The 14,785-nt window shown below is 49.0% G+C and overlaps 1 protein-coding gene across 1 annotated transcript in view; it reads left to right on the forward strand.

The window, feature by feature from the left end:
- Positions 1–445: 445 nt before the first annotated feature.
- The window catches only part of TMBIM1 (transmembrane BAX inhibitor motif containing 1), a 77,516-nt gene continuing 63,176 nt past the window's right edge, over positions 446–14,785 (forward strand). The window contains exon 1 of the mRNA XM_029605090.1: positions 446–771. The gene's annotated coding sequence lies outside the window, so the exon portion shown is untranslated. The remainder of the gene's footprint in view (positions 772–14,785) is intronic.

Here is a 14,785-nt window from a genome sequence, read left to right on the forward strand (position 1 = left end):
AACGTGACCAGCTCTGGACTTGAAGGTTTGCAGGGCGGCAACTCTTCTGCTTAAACCACTGGCCCTTGTCACTTGATTTTTCCATAACTGAGCGACTATGTAACATTTCTCCGAAGCCAACAACATGGAATCGTTGCTTTTTAGCTAGAAGGAAGGTCTTTTTTCAACCATAAGTTTACGTTTATATTCCCAGCAGGAAAAAAAGAGAAATCGTTCAAAGATCTTCATCAGTGCAAGGTATATGAGAACCAACAAAGCAATACTTTCCATCAACATCTCTGGCTTACAGCAGAAGAACGAAAAGCATGAGGCAAGGTTGCAAGCTCATGCCCAGATCAGAGGAGGCAAAGCTGTGGAATACAAAATCTCATTCAGCATTGACTGAGGTTCTCTCAGTAGCCTGGAGCTGTTTGCGGGAGACAATTGCTTGAATACGCAGTTCCTGTTTCCAGTTCTGTAGTAAAGAAGAAGGAATTGTGCTTTTAACATTGCAGGGAGAGCGGAAGGAGAAGGTGGAGCAGCTCTGGGCGCTCCTGGCGCGCGCGCGCGGGCAGCAGCAGCACGGAGATTCCCCCCCCCCGCGCGCGCGCGCGTCACGCGCAGTCTAGGAGGCCGCCCGCGAGCCCCGCCTGCAGTGCCGGCTCGCGGCCACCCGGGGGCAGCAGGCGCCGCCACCGCCGATCCCGAGGGCAGGGAGGTGCTCGCCAGCCCAGCCGAAGGAGTCCGCTGGGATCGGGGCTGCCGGGGACGGAGCGGCTGCAGCTGGCGCAGGTAAGGGACCCGCTCCCCCTGCTCGGGCACTGAAAGTTTGGGGTGGGGGTAGGGGGGAGAGCTGCTTGGCTTTGGGCGGCTCCCAGCCCTCCTCTCCGGGACGGACGGAGCTGCACTTTCTCGGTGTCTCCTTCCACGCTTGGGGCTGATCCAATGCAAAGGAGGAGAAGCTGACGGTAGTGGAGGTGGGGAGGGGGCACGCACCAGAACCCACCAGAACCCGAAAACTGGCCTTGCTGTCGTCCCTTTTGCACCCTGTAATGCTGGCTTACGCTTCCTATCGCTGCTTCTAATCACCTAATGCCTGGTTTTTGGCAGCTCCGGGACCAATTGTCAGAGCAGAAAGTTTTCCAAAATTTGAATCTGGAAGGAAGGAGAGAAAGAGAGAGACGGACTGAGAGGGAGGGACCGGAGGAGAGGAAGCGTCCCCTCCTTTCCCTGGTCCGTACTTGTATTTTACTGGCAAGCCTTGCTTCTCCTGCCCAGGGAGGGGAGAGGTGGAGGAGGCTGCTGCCCTGGGGTGAGAGAGATCTCGGGGGTACCAGCGGAGGTGGCTCTAGAAACATTTGTATGTGTGGCTGAGGTGGGCAAGTGCCTTCCCCTCCAAGCAATGACAGTGGACCTGCCAGCCTGAGAACATAAGCAAATGCCAGTCTGGGTCAGAAGGTGAAAGCTGCTTGTGCTGGTGGCCCTCGCCGACCTCTCTTTTCAGCTAGCAGTCTCGGGGGCTATGCCTTTTTAGCTGTCTTGTTTTATGGGGGGATGCACCAAACGTCTCTCCCCCCTCCCCAGCTCCTCTTCTCCTCAAGGGCCTGGCCAGTGCCCTTCCCATTGCCTGCCCCAGGCTTCCCACTCCTCCTTTTGACCCATGTGAGCTGCAGATTGTAAGATTCGGGGTCTGTGACCCAGCAGAGCCCCGCACTGTAGCACATTAATTAGACTTTTCCCAGCCCTACTCCTAGGCAGAGATGGGGGCAAGCAGATGGTGACGTCCCTATAATTGAACCCAGAACCCTGCCTGCCCCCCAGAACCAAGCTGCCCAGCCACTAATCACAGTCAGACAAGTCCAGCAGTCCACAACCCCGGAGAGCTGCACCAGCACCGGGAGGGGAGGCCTGCTCCTGTAAGGGAGGAGAGGACGGGCCTTCCTCCTCTGGGTGGGTCTGTTCATTGTAGGAAGACAGGCAAACTTGCCAAAAAAAAGCCCATCACCTAAGCAGTGCCAAAGAGCAGACAGCGCTCACCTAACTTCAGCAGCCCCACTCCCGGGGAGGAGCTCTGTCTGCTAAAGACCTGGGCCACAGCGGCTCCTGGGCTGGCATTGATCTCTGGACTTCCCGGCCACCCACTGAGCCAGACGGATGCCAGACCTGACCCCCCAAAGGTGCCTGGACATCTTCAACCGACTGAGCCGGGGGAGACCCAGAACCAGCGCCTGAGGCCAGGCCCCCAGAGAGCAGGCTGCCCATTCACTGTCCAGGCAGCCCAGTGATCCCTAAGTGTACTCATGATAGGCCCAGCACCGAATTAAAACAGCCCCTCCTCAAAAGCCCGAGGCAGGAGGTCAGGGTTCGGCAGTAGTCAGTCTGCGTGTATAGGGTGCCCTAGTCCAGGGCATCTTGCACCAGAACGGAGGCGGGAAGGGTAGGATTTGGTGAGCTTTTCTTCCTGGTGCTGTCATCTGCCAAGCTGCTGGCTCTGGTCTGACCTTCATCACCAGCAATCAGGTGTGAGCAGCTGTTACATCCCTGCACTCCTGAAGGCCTGTGTGCCCAGCAGGACTATTTCTACCCTGTCCACCTGGTGCCATCCTACAACCACTGGTCAGGGATGCAAAATAGCCACCTTTCCATCTGCCACAAACAGGCACAAGCGTGTCCTCGGAGCACCTTTGCCCGGCTCCTTTGTAACTCCAGAGTGCATTGCAGTGGTTGGGGGAGAATTCAGGATGTCACCATTGCTCAGTGAGCGAGCAGAGCCTTCCCCACCCGAAGCCCCCAGGGCTGGTCAGATGCTGGACCCATGCACCCCGGGTTTATTGAGGAGGTAGATAAACCCTGCAGAGTGGGACCCGGAGTAATGATCACTCGTTACCCTCTGCTGAGGGGTGAGCACTTCTGGATCCAGCTGTGCTGGGTGGGGTCAGACCTCTCGCCTCCAGGTGATTGACTATTGCAGAGGGTCAGCCTGGCCTGGTGCTCCTCAGGAGTCCCCCGGGGCTTAGAGAAGGAACAAATGGGTTTTGGGGGGATATAGGGGGAGGTGGTACTTGGGTCCTGGGAGAGGTGGCCAGAGGACCCCTACTTGGCAGCAGTTTGGTAGGAGACTGCTTCCCTCTAACTGTGAACCATGCAGCCTGGAGAGAGAAATTAGGGGGGGGGGGGAAAAGGGCTTATGCTGACCATTGAAAGTAACCTGGAAATGGTTGCAAGGATAGAGCGTGTGATGCTTCTCATGCTCCGCTATAGACAGAAAGCGGCTGCAGAGCACTATACCATAGCGTTACAGACGGCAGGGCGGGGGCCAGGCTTCCAGGGTCTGTGCTCTGGCTGTGATGGATGAGACCCGCTGGGCCCCCCTTAGCTTCCTGGGCTCCGGTTCAAACCTCTGTGCAGATCCAGATGCAGCAGCTGCGGCGCTTCTTCTGCACCCTCAAGGAAAGATTTGGGAATTGGTTTTGTTTTTTTTTCATTCTGGCACCATAAACTGGCAGTGAACCCCGCCGTTTGTTTTCTTTACTTTTCGTTAGAAAAGAGTGGAGGACCGGCTGCTCTTTATTTTTGTAGGAGGGTAAAGAGAGACCGCTCCCTTAGCCGGAATCGGTAGGCGTTTGTTTTCTTGTGCTTTCTGCCCTTCTGAAAAGCGCCTTGGAGTCGTTTCCTCTCGGCCCGGCTGCTCCGGCGGGGAGACGCCCGGGGGCAGAGCTCAGGAAGGGGTTAAAAGGCTCCTCATCGCCCCCTATGCGCTGCCGGCGGCGCTGCAGCAGGGAGAGGCCACGCTCCCGGGGGGGGGAGGGGGCGCTGCTTTCCTCGCTTTCCCAATGATCGTGAATGTTTCTTTGGCTTTTCCTTTGGAAAGTGGATTCTCTGACTCTGTGCTGAGACCCGGCCCTGCCGCCCGCATGACTTCATTCTTTTGCCTGTGTTTTTGGTTGCATTGTCCTGCATCCTCTCGGGGGGAGGGGGAGGGGGAGGTTTCCCCGCCCCCGCCCTGGGAGCCGGGCAGTGCAGGAATGCGTGCGTCACCGCTGGCCGTGCAGGGAGCTTTATAAAGGGGCGGCAGCGCATCTCTCACCGACATTTCAAGATCAACCGAAAGGGATCTCCCAGGCTTCTTCTGGAGTGGCCCTGCCCCGCGAAGGAGCTGGGCTCAGAGGATCTAGGGGAGGGAGTCTGAGTCCTTGCTTAACGCTGAGACCTAGAGGCCAGACTCGCCACCCATGGAAGGCCTCACAGTCTGGTGGTGGTAGTTGGCCAAGGACTGTAGAAGCAATGGGCAGGTGATTTCGGGGGACTCCGGGTGGTTCCTTATGATGCCAGATCCCAGCCCCTGTTCCAGTTGAGCTGAAGATCAAAGGAGCAGGAGGACATTTCAGTGAAGAACATGGAGGGGAGGGGAGGGGAGGGGATGTATGCTTGGGTGGGAGAGAGGTAGGGTGAAAGCACTGGAGGCTTTGGGCGAGAGCCACCTGGGTGTTGCTGCAGTGGCCTGGGAATCCAGAAGTGAGGCTGGAGGGTATAAATTAGAGAAAACAAAACACCCCCCCCCCCCAAAAAAAAAACCCAACAAATGACAAAAACAAAAAAACGTATATAAAAAAAAGTCCAAAATGTAGACAATACAAGAAAAAGTCCCAAATTAGAGAAAATAAGTAACAATGAAAACAAAAGGGTAAGGAGGGATATTCTGCAGGCAGTCAGGCTTGGGTGGACTAATAGCTGGGAGATATCCTCAGTGGGAGAAACAACTGGGCAGACTTGTTCTGATCCGCCCTGTTACTATGTTTAGTACTCACGCGGACTAACATGGCAACAAGACTACTTTCTGTTTAGCAGGGGAGGGACGTATGTGTGCGTGAGATAGCAGGGGAAGGGGCACGAGCCAGGGTGATGTGTGTGTCTTTTATTTTTTAATCAGTCTGAGTATTACCTTATTTATTTATTTATTCCTTTTTCTATACCGATATTTGATTTAAAATTTCACACCGGTTTACATATGGCAAGCGTCTTAAAGACAAAATACAGTGTAACAATTTAACAAAGTAATTCTAATAAACTATAGGAACATCAACAAACTAAATTTACAATAACTTATTTAACAGTAAAAATTTACTGATTCAATACGTTCCTGCCGGAGAGGGCAGGGCTTAAAAAAAAAAAAATGGGAATGGGAGCTGTAATTAACTTTCTGATGGGAATGCTTTCAGAGAGAGCCATGTTTTGAGGCTCTTTCTGAAAGATGTCGTAGAAGGGTCCGTTCTGAGTGGAGTTGGGAGAGTGCTCCGAACTCGAGGAACTTCTTTGATGGAAGGGGTTGTAAGTAAACAAACCAGTGTCGGATGAGCGGAGGTTTCTTGTAGGGGAAGCGTGTGTTCAGTGCCTTTTGTAACCAAGTGCTATTATCATTATATATTGCTTTGTGGATAAGCATGATCATCTTATATTGAGACCTGAATGATTATAGGTAACCAGCGTAGCTGTTTGAGTTTATAGGTGTGATGTGTTCTGATTTTTTTGCTGCTGTTCGTTACAGATCTTGCAGCCGCGTTTTGAAGGAGTTGGAGGGGCTTTTTAGCGGGCAGGCCTATTAAGAGGGCATTACAGTAGTCTAACTCTGCGAAAAGGAGGGATTGTAAAACTGTTCGGTAGTCTGGAAGATGTAGCAGAGGTCTGACTTTTTCCTGAGGATCTGTAAAAGCCTTCCCTTATTATTTATTTATTTGTGGTTTTTATATACTGGACTTCGTAGGATAACATCAGTTCGGTTTACATTATAACTTAGTGTGTTTATATGATTTTTAAAGTTCAGTTCCTTATCCAGGGTAATTCCAAGGTCTCTAACTGTTGCAGGCATTTTGTATTTAAGGAGTTTTGTGGGATCTGTGAGAGGCGTTGACGCTATGTTGGAAAGGTGTAGAATTTCTGTTTTGCGCTGGTTAAGAGAAAGTGCCATTTGTGAGAGGACTTCATTTATATCCGCTCACATTCCCCTCACGCAAGGCGTCCCACAAGGCTCCTCCCTATCATCCACCCTCTTCAATATTTACTTTCTCCCACTCTGCCACTTACTCTCTAAACTAGGACTGAAATTTTTCCTATACGCAGATGACGTACAAATATTGATTCCCATTCGAAAATCCCTCAACGAAACCCTGCAGTACTGGGAAACTTGTCTGACCTCCATCAACTCACTCCTCTCCAATCTCCACCTTGCACTCAACACCTCCAAAACTGAAATCCTTATCCTAACAAATCAATCTTCCGACTCGATCCACCATATGATCCAAAACGCCTCACAAGCTCAATCACTACCATATAGCGTCAGAGACTTAGGAGTTTACCTAGACAACCAACTAAACTTGAAATCCCACATTAAATCACTGCTAAAAGGAGGCTTCTTTAAACTCCAAACCCTCAAAAAACTGAAGCCCCTCCTACACGCCCATGATTTCCGCAAGGTTATGCAAACCACCATGTTATCCAAACTCGATTATTGCAACACCCTTTTCTTAGGCCTCCCAACCTCCACTATTAAGCCCCTTCAAATCCTCCAAAATGCCATGGCACGTATCCTAACAAACACCAGAAAATCCGATCATATCACTCCCATACTACAAAATCTCCACTGGCTCCCCATTGCATTCCGTTCCCAATACAAAACACTCACCATCCTACATAACACCCTATACAAAAACAGCTCCCCCTGGCTTGAAGATATGCCTCAATTCCGGCAATCGAACCGCCCCACCAGAAACGCCCTCGCCGGCACCCTCCAAACCCCCTCACTCAAAATTGGGCACCTCACCGCCACCAGGGAAAGAGCCTTCTCTATCGCTGGCCCCTCCCTCTGGAACTCCCTCCCGGCCAAACTCCGCCTAGAACCATCCCTGAGCCACTTCAAAAAAGGAATAAAAACATGGCTGTTTAAACAGGCCTACCCCAACTCCTCTCAACCCTAGGCCTCCCACGCATGCAGGAACCTGCATTCTCCATACAGCCCTTCCCACCTTTCCCACCCTGGTAACCCTTCCAGCACACCCTATGCTCCCCCTTCCCCCCCCCCCCCCCCCCCCCCCCTCCCCCCCCCCCCCCCCCCCCCCCCTCCCCCCATCCCGCTCCCCCCCCTCTCCCCTCCTTTAGCCTGCTACAGCCTCCCCCTCCCCGCCTTCTTTACCTTATCAATCCCTCTTATCTTTACCTCCTCTTTCTCATCTATTCTCCCCCCCGTTCCCTCTCCCCTCACCCCTCCCCCCAACTTTGTAAATAAGTTTACATATGTAATTTTAAATCCATACCGTTCCAATTAAGTTATCCATGCTTGCTTACTCTATCTCTTGTACTTCGCTATTTACCTTGTTCTTTATTATTCAATTATTATCCAATTTCTCCCAGTTAAACCCCCTTGTTCAATGTAATTTCCTTTCTCAGTTAATTGTGAACCGACATGATGTGTCCTACAAATGCCGGTATATAAAAATGTTAAATAAATAAATAAATATATCAGAAAGGTATATTTCCCATTGATTAAGTGTATCCTTGATGTCACCTTTGATGGGAAGCAGAATCTGAACATCATCAGCGTATAGGAAATATGATAGGCCTACTTTGTTAAGGTAGTTGCATATAAATATTGAAGAGGGTTGGGGATAGGGAAGACTCTTGAGGGACTCCTTGTGGTAGGGGTATTAGGCCAGAAGATTTATTTTCGTATGTTACCTTGAAAAATCTATTGGAAAGGAATGATTGGAACCATTGAAGGATGGTGCCATTGAGACCAATTTCTCTTAGTCTGTGGAGAAGAATCTTATGGTTGACAGAGATGTCAAGAAATATAAGGACGAAAGAGGTCCCTTTTGTCAAATCCCCGAAGTATTGTATCTATAAGGGTAAGTAGTAGTGATTCTGTGCTGTGACCTTTCTTGAAACCATGTTGGGCGGGGAGAAGTATATTATGATTTTCTAGGAATTCAGAAAGTTGGTGGTTAACTGTTTTCTGTATAACCTTGGCCAGGAATGGTAAGTTGGAGATAGGCCGGTAATTATTTATTTTTATTTATTTATTTAGTGCTTTTTCTTAGGCCGGCATTCATGATTTACAATCATAACATGTCGGTTTACAGGGAACCAGGGTACAACAACCTTAAGCATTAACATAGAGAAGCAAAATAATAGTTACATTGAAACAGGGGCGATAGAACTGGGGGAAGAGGAAGACAAAGCAACGGTAACTCAATGAGCAGAACAATTATTTACAGTGTGCTGAGCGTTCAGTAATGATAGCTATGGGGGATCAGTGAACTTAGGGAAAGGCTTGTTTGAATAACCAAGTCTTAAGCCTTTTTCTAAGTTCAGGGGGAATAGCATTCCATATGGTTGGTCCTGCTGTAGAGAAGGCCCGTTCTCTGGTGCCTAGATGATTGGTGGATTTGGTTGTGGGGGGGCGTGCAGGGATCCTCTGTAGGCTTCTCTGATAGGTCGAGATGAGGTGTGTAGTCTGAGTGGGAGTTGAAGGTTAAGAGGGGCTTGGTTGTGGATGGTTTTGTGGATGATGGTGAGGGATTTGTGTAGAATTCTGAAACTTATTGGTAGCCAGTGTAGATTTCTGAGGATGGGTGTGATGTGGTCTCTTCTGGAAGTGTTTGTTAGGATTCTGGCTGCAGCGTTTTGAAGCATCTGAAGAGGTTTGATGGAAGAGGCGGGGAGACCTAACAAAATGGAGTTGCAGTAGTCTAACTTAGAGAATAGAATGGCTTGAAGGACAGTTCTGTAATCTTGAAAGTGTAGAAGTCGTTTAATTCTTTTTGGTACCTGCAGTTTATAGAAGCAGTCCTTGGTTGTGTGGTTGATGAAAGTTTTTAAATTCAGATGGCTGTCGATTAATACTCCCAGGTATCTTGCTTGGGTGACAAAGGTGTTTAGTGAGAGACCTTTGAGGGGTATCGCAGTTGTCCGGGGAAATTCAGTCTTAGCTGAATTCACTCTTAGCTGAATTGAGTATAAGGTTTAGATTAGTGAGGAGGTGGTTGATCTCTCGGAGGCAACTTTCCCAGTACTTGAGTGTATTTGTGATAGATTCTGTTAAGGGGATCAGGATTTGCATGTCGTCTGCGTAAAGGAAGTGTTTTCATTTTAGGTTAGTTAGCAGCTGGCATAGGGGAAGGAGGTATATATTGAAGAGAGTGGGGGACAGGGAGGAACCCTGAGGAACTCCTAGTGAGGAATTGATGCGGGGGGGATTCTTTATTGTTGATTTTGACTTTATAGCCTCTGTTACTGAGGAATGATTTGAACCATCTGAAGGCAGTTCCTGTTATTCTGATGTCAGAAAGTCTGTTGAGGAGGATGTCATGGTTTACGGTGTCAAAAGCCACCGAAAGGTCAAGAAGAATTAGTAGGAAGGATTGCCCTTTGTCCAATCCCATGATGATGTGGTCTGTTCGAGAGATGATGTTGAGAGATGCTAAGTGCCTTGAGGAATCCGTATTGGGAAGGGTGCAGTATTTTGTGTTCTTCAAGATAATCAGAAAGTTGAGAGTTGACTAATTTTTCCATGATCTTGGCTACAAAAGGTAGGTTGGAGATAGGGCGGAAATTGTTGGGTTCCTTTGGATTTAAGTTTGGTTTTTTGAGAAGAGGTTTAAGAGAGGCGAGTTTTAGGGCACCTGGGAAGATTCCATGTAATAGAGAGCAGTTTATGATATCGGCCAGAGGTTTGGTGATGGTGTCAGGTACCAGTAAGAGTAGTTTTGTTGGGATTTGGTTGTAGGGATTGGTAAAGGGTTTCATTTTCTGTATTAGTGTTTGAATCTCCAGTGCGGTGGTGGGTTCAAATGATTCAAGTGAAGTCCCTTTGTTTGGGAGATAGTAGGAGGTAGGAGAGGATGTAGGGCTGGGAGGCAGGAGAGTTAAGAGGTTGGAGATTTTGTTTTGGAAAAAGATTGCCACTTCATTGGCTTTAGATTGTGCTTGGTCGTTAGGTATAGATGGCATGCTAGTTTGTGTGAGTTCGGATACGTAGGTGAACAGTGCTTTAGCGTCAAAGACGAGGTGGTGAATTCTTTGAGCATAGAAATCTCTTTTAGACCGTAGGGTAGAGTTCCTGTAGAAGTGGAGGGAAGATTTATAGGCAGATAATGTGCTGGGGCATGGGTCCTTGTGCCATTTGTTTTCTTTCTGTCTGAGATTTTGTTTAAGCTTTCGTAGCTCCTTGGAGAACCACGGTTGACTTCTGTGCGAGGTATGATTGATTCTTTTTTTTAGTTGATAGCGGGCATAATTTATTAGCTACTGTCTCTGTGAGGTTGCTCCAGGAAAGTAGAGCTGAATTGGGGTCTGAGAGGTCTAGGCGAGGAAGTTCTTTGGCCAAGTGATTACTGAGGACATCGGAAGAGCATGATCTCCTGTAGTGAAAAGTGGATTCAAGGGGGGTGTGTATTGGGTGTTTCAATAGTTGTGAAGGTGGCAGAGATTAAGGAGTGGTCCGACCAGGGGACCGGAAAGCAGTTGGGGGGATGAGTGCGTGAAGCCGGAGTTTATGATTAGACAGGATAGCCGGATCCAGTTGAGGTTTTTTTAAGAATAGGTTTACTACTGCACATTTAAGGGAATCTGGGAGGAGACCTTGCTCGAGAGAAAGGTTGACAACGATAGTGATGGTTCTTGCTAGGAAATTTGGGATTAGTATGAGGGTTTTAGTAGGTAAAGGGTCGAGTAGGTAGGCCGCTGGGTTAATTTTTCGGATGATGGTTTCAAATTGTGACCAAATTGGTGTAATTAAGGAAGAAGGTGCTGAGAGTTCAGGGTTGATAGGTAAGCTTTTTGGACTTAGTTCGGATGTTTTGTCTTTAAGGTATTGGGCGAATGTTTGACTGGATATTGTTGGGATATCTTTTTGGAGAGCTTTGTTGATAGGCCGAGTCAGTTGGGTGACATAATCAAATAGGACTTTCGGATTGTATTGGTAGTCATGAATTCTTAACACATGTAAAATTGTCCTGCCAATAAAGAAATCTGAGGGTAGAGGGAGGGGTTCTGAGTTGGGTGAGGGTTGTGGGTGTGTGAGTAGGAGAGGTGTGTGTTTGTGAGCAGTGGGGGAGATCTATGTGTGTGATGGGAGAGGATGTGAGCAAGGGAAAATGTGTGCATGTGTGTGAGAGAGAGTCAGGATGTGTGTGTGTGTTTTATTTTAATCAGACTGTATATTACTTTATCAACAAGTAAAATTGTCCTGCCAATACAGGAATCTGAATCTTAGAGCAGAGGGGAGGGGGTTTGAGTTGGGTGAGGGATGTGGGTGTTTGTGAGAGCAGGAGAGGAGTGTGTGTGTGTGTTTGTAAGCAGCAGGATGAGTGTAGAGGAGAGATCTGTGTGAGAGCAGAGGGGAGGGATGTATGTGTGTGTGGTGAGCAGAGGAGATTGTGAATGTGTGCCAGAGTGGTGCCGAGTGATTGGAGAAGAGCGGTGGTGGTCCCGCTTCACAAGAGGGGGAGCAGAGAGGAGGCTGGAAACTACAGGCCGGTTACCCTCACCTCGGTGGTGGGAAAATTAATGGAGAATCCGCTGAAGGAAAGGATAGTGAAGTATCTAAGTCAGGAGGATTGCTGGACCAGAGGCAGCATGGATTCACCAGGTGAAGGTCCTGCCAGACAAATCTGATTGATGGTTTTGATTGGGTGACTAGAGAACTGGATCAGGGAAGAGCGCTCAATGTGATTTACTTGGATTTTAGTAAAGCCTTTGAATCGATCTTGCATAGAAGACTCGTGAACAAAATGAGAAACTTGGGAGTGAGCGTCAAGGAGGTGGCCTGGATTACAAGCTGGTTGATGGATAGAAGACAGTGGGTGATGGTAAATAGAACATACTCTGAAGAGAGAAGGGTGTTAAGTGGAGTGCCACAGGGATCAGTGTTGGGACTGGTTCTGTTCAATGTCTTTGTGAGCAACATTGCGGAAGGTATAGAAGGTAAAGTTTGTCTATTTGCAGTTGATACTAAGATCTGCAACAGAGTGGACGCACTGGAAGGAGTGAAGAGAATGGGACGTGATTTTAAGGAAGCTTGAACAGTGGTCAAAGATCTGGCAGCAGGGATTCAATGCCAAGAAGTGCAGAGTCATGCATCTGGGGTGCGGTAATCCAAAAGAGAGGGTGTGAAGGAGGAGAAAGGACTGAGCACGGAGCAAGAGAAGGACCTTGGGGTTATAGTGTCTGGCGATCTGAAGACGGCGAAGCAATGTGACAAGGCGATAGCTAAAGCCAGAAGAATGCTGGGCTGCATAGAGAGAGGAATAACCAGCAAGAAAAAGGAGGTGATAATCCTCTTGTACAGGTCCTTGGTGAGGCCTCACTTGGAGTACTGTGTTTGGTTCTGGAGACCGAATCTCAAGAGGGACAGAGACAGGATGGAGGCGGTCCAGAGAAGGGCGACCAAAATGGTGGGAGGTCTCCATCATATGACCTATGAGGAAAGGTTGAAGGACCTAAATATGGATACCCTGGAGGAGAGGAGGTGCAGGGGGGATATGACACAGACCTTCAGATACCTGAAAAGTTTTAGTGATGCACAATCAACGACAAACCTTTTCCACTGGAAAAAAATCAATAGACCTAGGGGTCATGAAATGAAACTCCAGGGAGGACGACTCAGAAGCAATGTCAGGAAATATTTCTTCATGGAGAGGGTGGTGGATGCCTGGAATACCCTTCCGGAGGAGGTGGTGAAGACAAAAACGGTGCAAGATTTCAAAAAGGCATGGGACAAACACTATGGATCCCTAAAGGCTTGAGGATGGAAATGAGGAAAAGAGTGCATGGGGGTAACTGGGGGTAACTTGTTGGTGTGGTGGTTACTGCCCTTAACCAATAAACCTTCCTACTCTTGATGCAACTCCAGCATTGCTCTCTGCTTCAGTGGCAGGGGGGGAAAAGAGGATTGGATTCACACAACAACCAACAAGGACATTGAACTGTACAGTCTGGGAAAACAAATAAGCATGGGGGTAACTTGCTGGTGTGGTGGTTACTCCCCTTAACCAATAAGCCTGATACTACACGTCTGATGCAACTCCAACATTGCACGTTGCTCTCTGGTTCAACAGCAGGGGGTGAAAGGAAATTGGACTCAAAACAGTAACCAACAAGAGCCCTGACCTTGGTGGTCTGAGTAACTGGTAAGCATGGGAAACTGGTAACTATGGGAGCTTGCTGTGCAGACTGGATGAGCCGTAGGGTCCTTTTCTGCCATCGCGTTCTATGTTTCGATGTGTGTGTGTGTGTCTTATTTTAATCAATCTGTGTATTACTTTGGCAATACAACTAAAACTGTCCTGCCAATAAAGCAATCTGAATCCGAGAGCAGAGGGAGGAGGTGTGAGCTGGGTGAGGGATGTGTGTGTGTGTGTGTGTGAGAGAGAGAGAGAGAGAGAGAGAGAGAGAGAGCAGGGAAAAGGGTGTGAGCAGAGGGAGGAGGTGTGAGCTGGGTGAGGGATGTGTGTGTGTGTGTGTGTGTGTGTGTGTGAGAGAGAGAGCAGGGAAAAGGGTGTGAGCAGAGGGAGGGACGTGTGGGGGTGTGTGAAAGCATGGGTTGGGTGCAGCAACAAATAAAGTTAATGGAGCGGAGCCCACACGTGAGGATCTCGGATCTTGCAAGGCTGCCGGGAAGTAGCAGGGAAGAGAAAGGGAGCAGCTGTGAGAGGGACCCCAGGGGAAGGAAAGGCCAGCTGGAGGGCGGAGCACAGACTCACACTGTCTGGGTAATAAAACCTCAGGCTTGGGAGCCCTGATGGCAGAGGCTGTCAGAGGGGCTGAGCCTTCAAACTGCGCTGAAATTCACCGCATGGTTTCTTAATGCACAACAAGCTCATTCTTCTAACTCCCGATGCAGTAAGCTGAGGGTGTGCTAAGAAATGCACCGGGAGTTAAAAATGCACGCAAAGAAATATCTTAGCACGCAGCAAATGAAGATTTCTCTGCATAGCTCATATTTTATGTGCAGAAAGGGGACAATTACAAAATAAGTCAAGTACATTATCGGGGACAAAAGTCCCCATGCCGGTCCATGCTGTGCCACCCCTCCCGATGAGATTACAGCCCGGGATGGGCGTCTTCCATTCACCTCGCTCTGAGGGAGATGTAATAAGTTGCGCTCGGCACTGTGCATGCTTTAACCCACAGTTGTGTGTAAACTTTACCGCCGATGCAGCAGGGAGTTTTTTACACACAAATTGTGCACACGTGTACAGGTTGGCACGTCTCACGCACATCACTTGTTAACGATGGTATTAGCTTTTCCTTTTCTTCCTGCTAGCCCAGTTCTCAAGTCTGAGATTTCTCTCCTGCACAGCTGATGGAGACGGAGAGCATAAGAATTGCCATATTGGGTCAGACCGAGGGTCCATCAAGCCTGGCATCCTGTTCTCAGCAGTGGCCAATCCAAGTCACAAGTACCTGGCACACCTCTTTTATGAACTCACTTTGGTGTCCTAGGCCAATGCCAGTAGTCTCTGTCTCTGGCAACTGCAGACACGTGAGGATGTTTGCTCCGAGAGCCATGGTTTACCCTTTGCCTGGTTGAGCCCTTGTTGCTCCTGTGTCAACAGCCCTTAGGGGCTGATTTCCGAAGGAAGCACTTCTTCCAGGGATTTCTCCCAGTCAAGTGTACTGAGAAGAATCCCAGTATCCTGATCTAGTCCCCAGAGAAGAGTTCCGTGGTCTGAAAAGGAGCCAGAGAACAAGTCCCCTTCCCACCCCCCCAAAAAAACCCCCCACAAACCTTTTTATTTGACTGCAGTGCTAC

Source organism: Rhinatrema bivittatum, chromosome 6 (genome assembly GCF_901001135.1).
Source record: "Rhinatrema bivittatum chromosome 6, aRhiBiv1.1, whole genome shotgun sequence".
Classification (NCBI taxonomy): Eukaryota; Metazoa; Chordata; class Amphibia; order Gymnophiona; family Rhinatrematidae; genus Rhinatrema; species Rhinatrema bivittatum.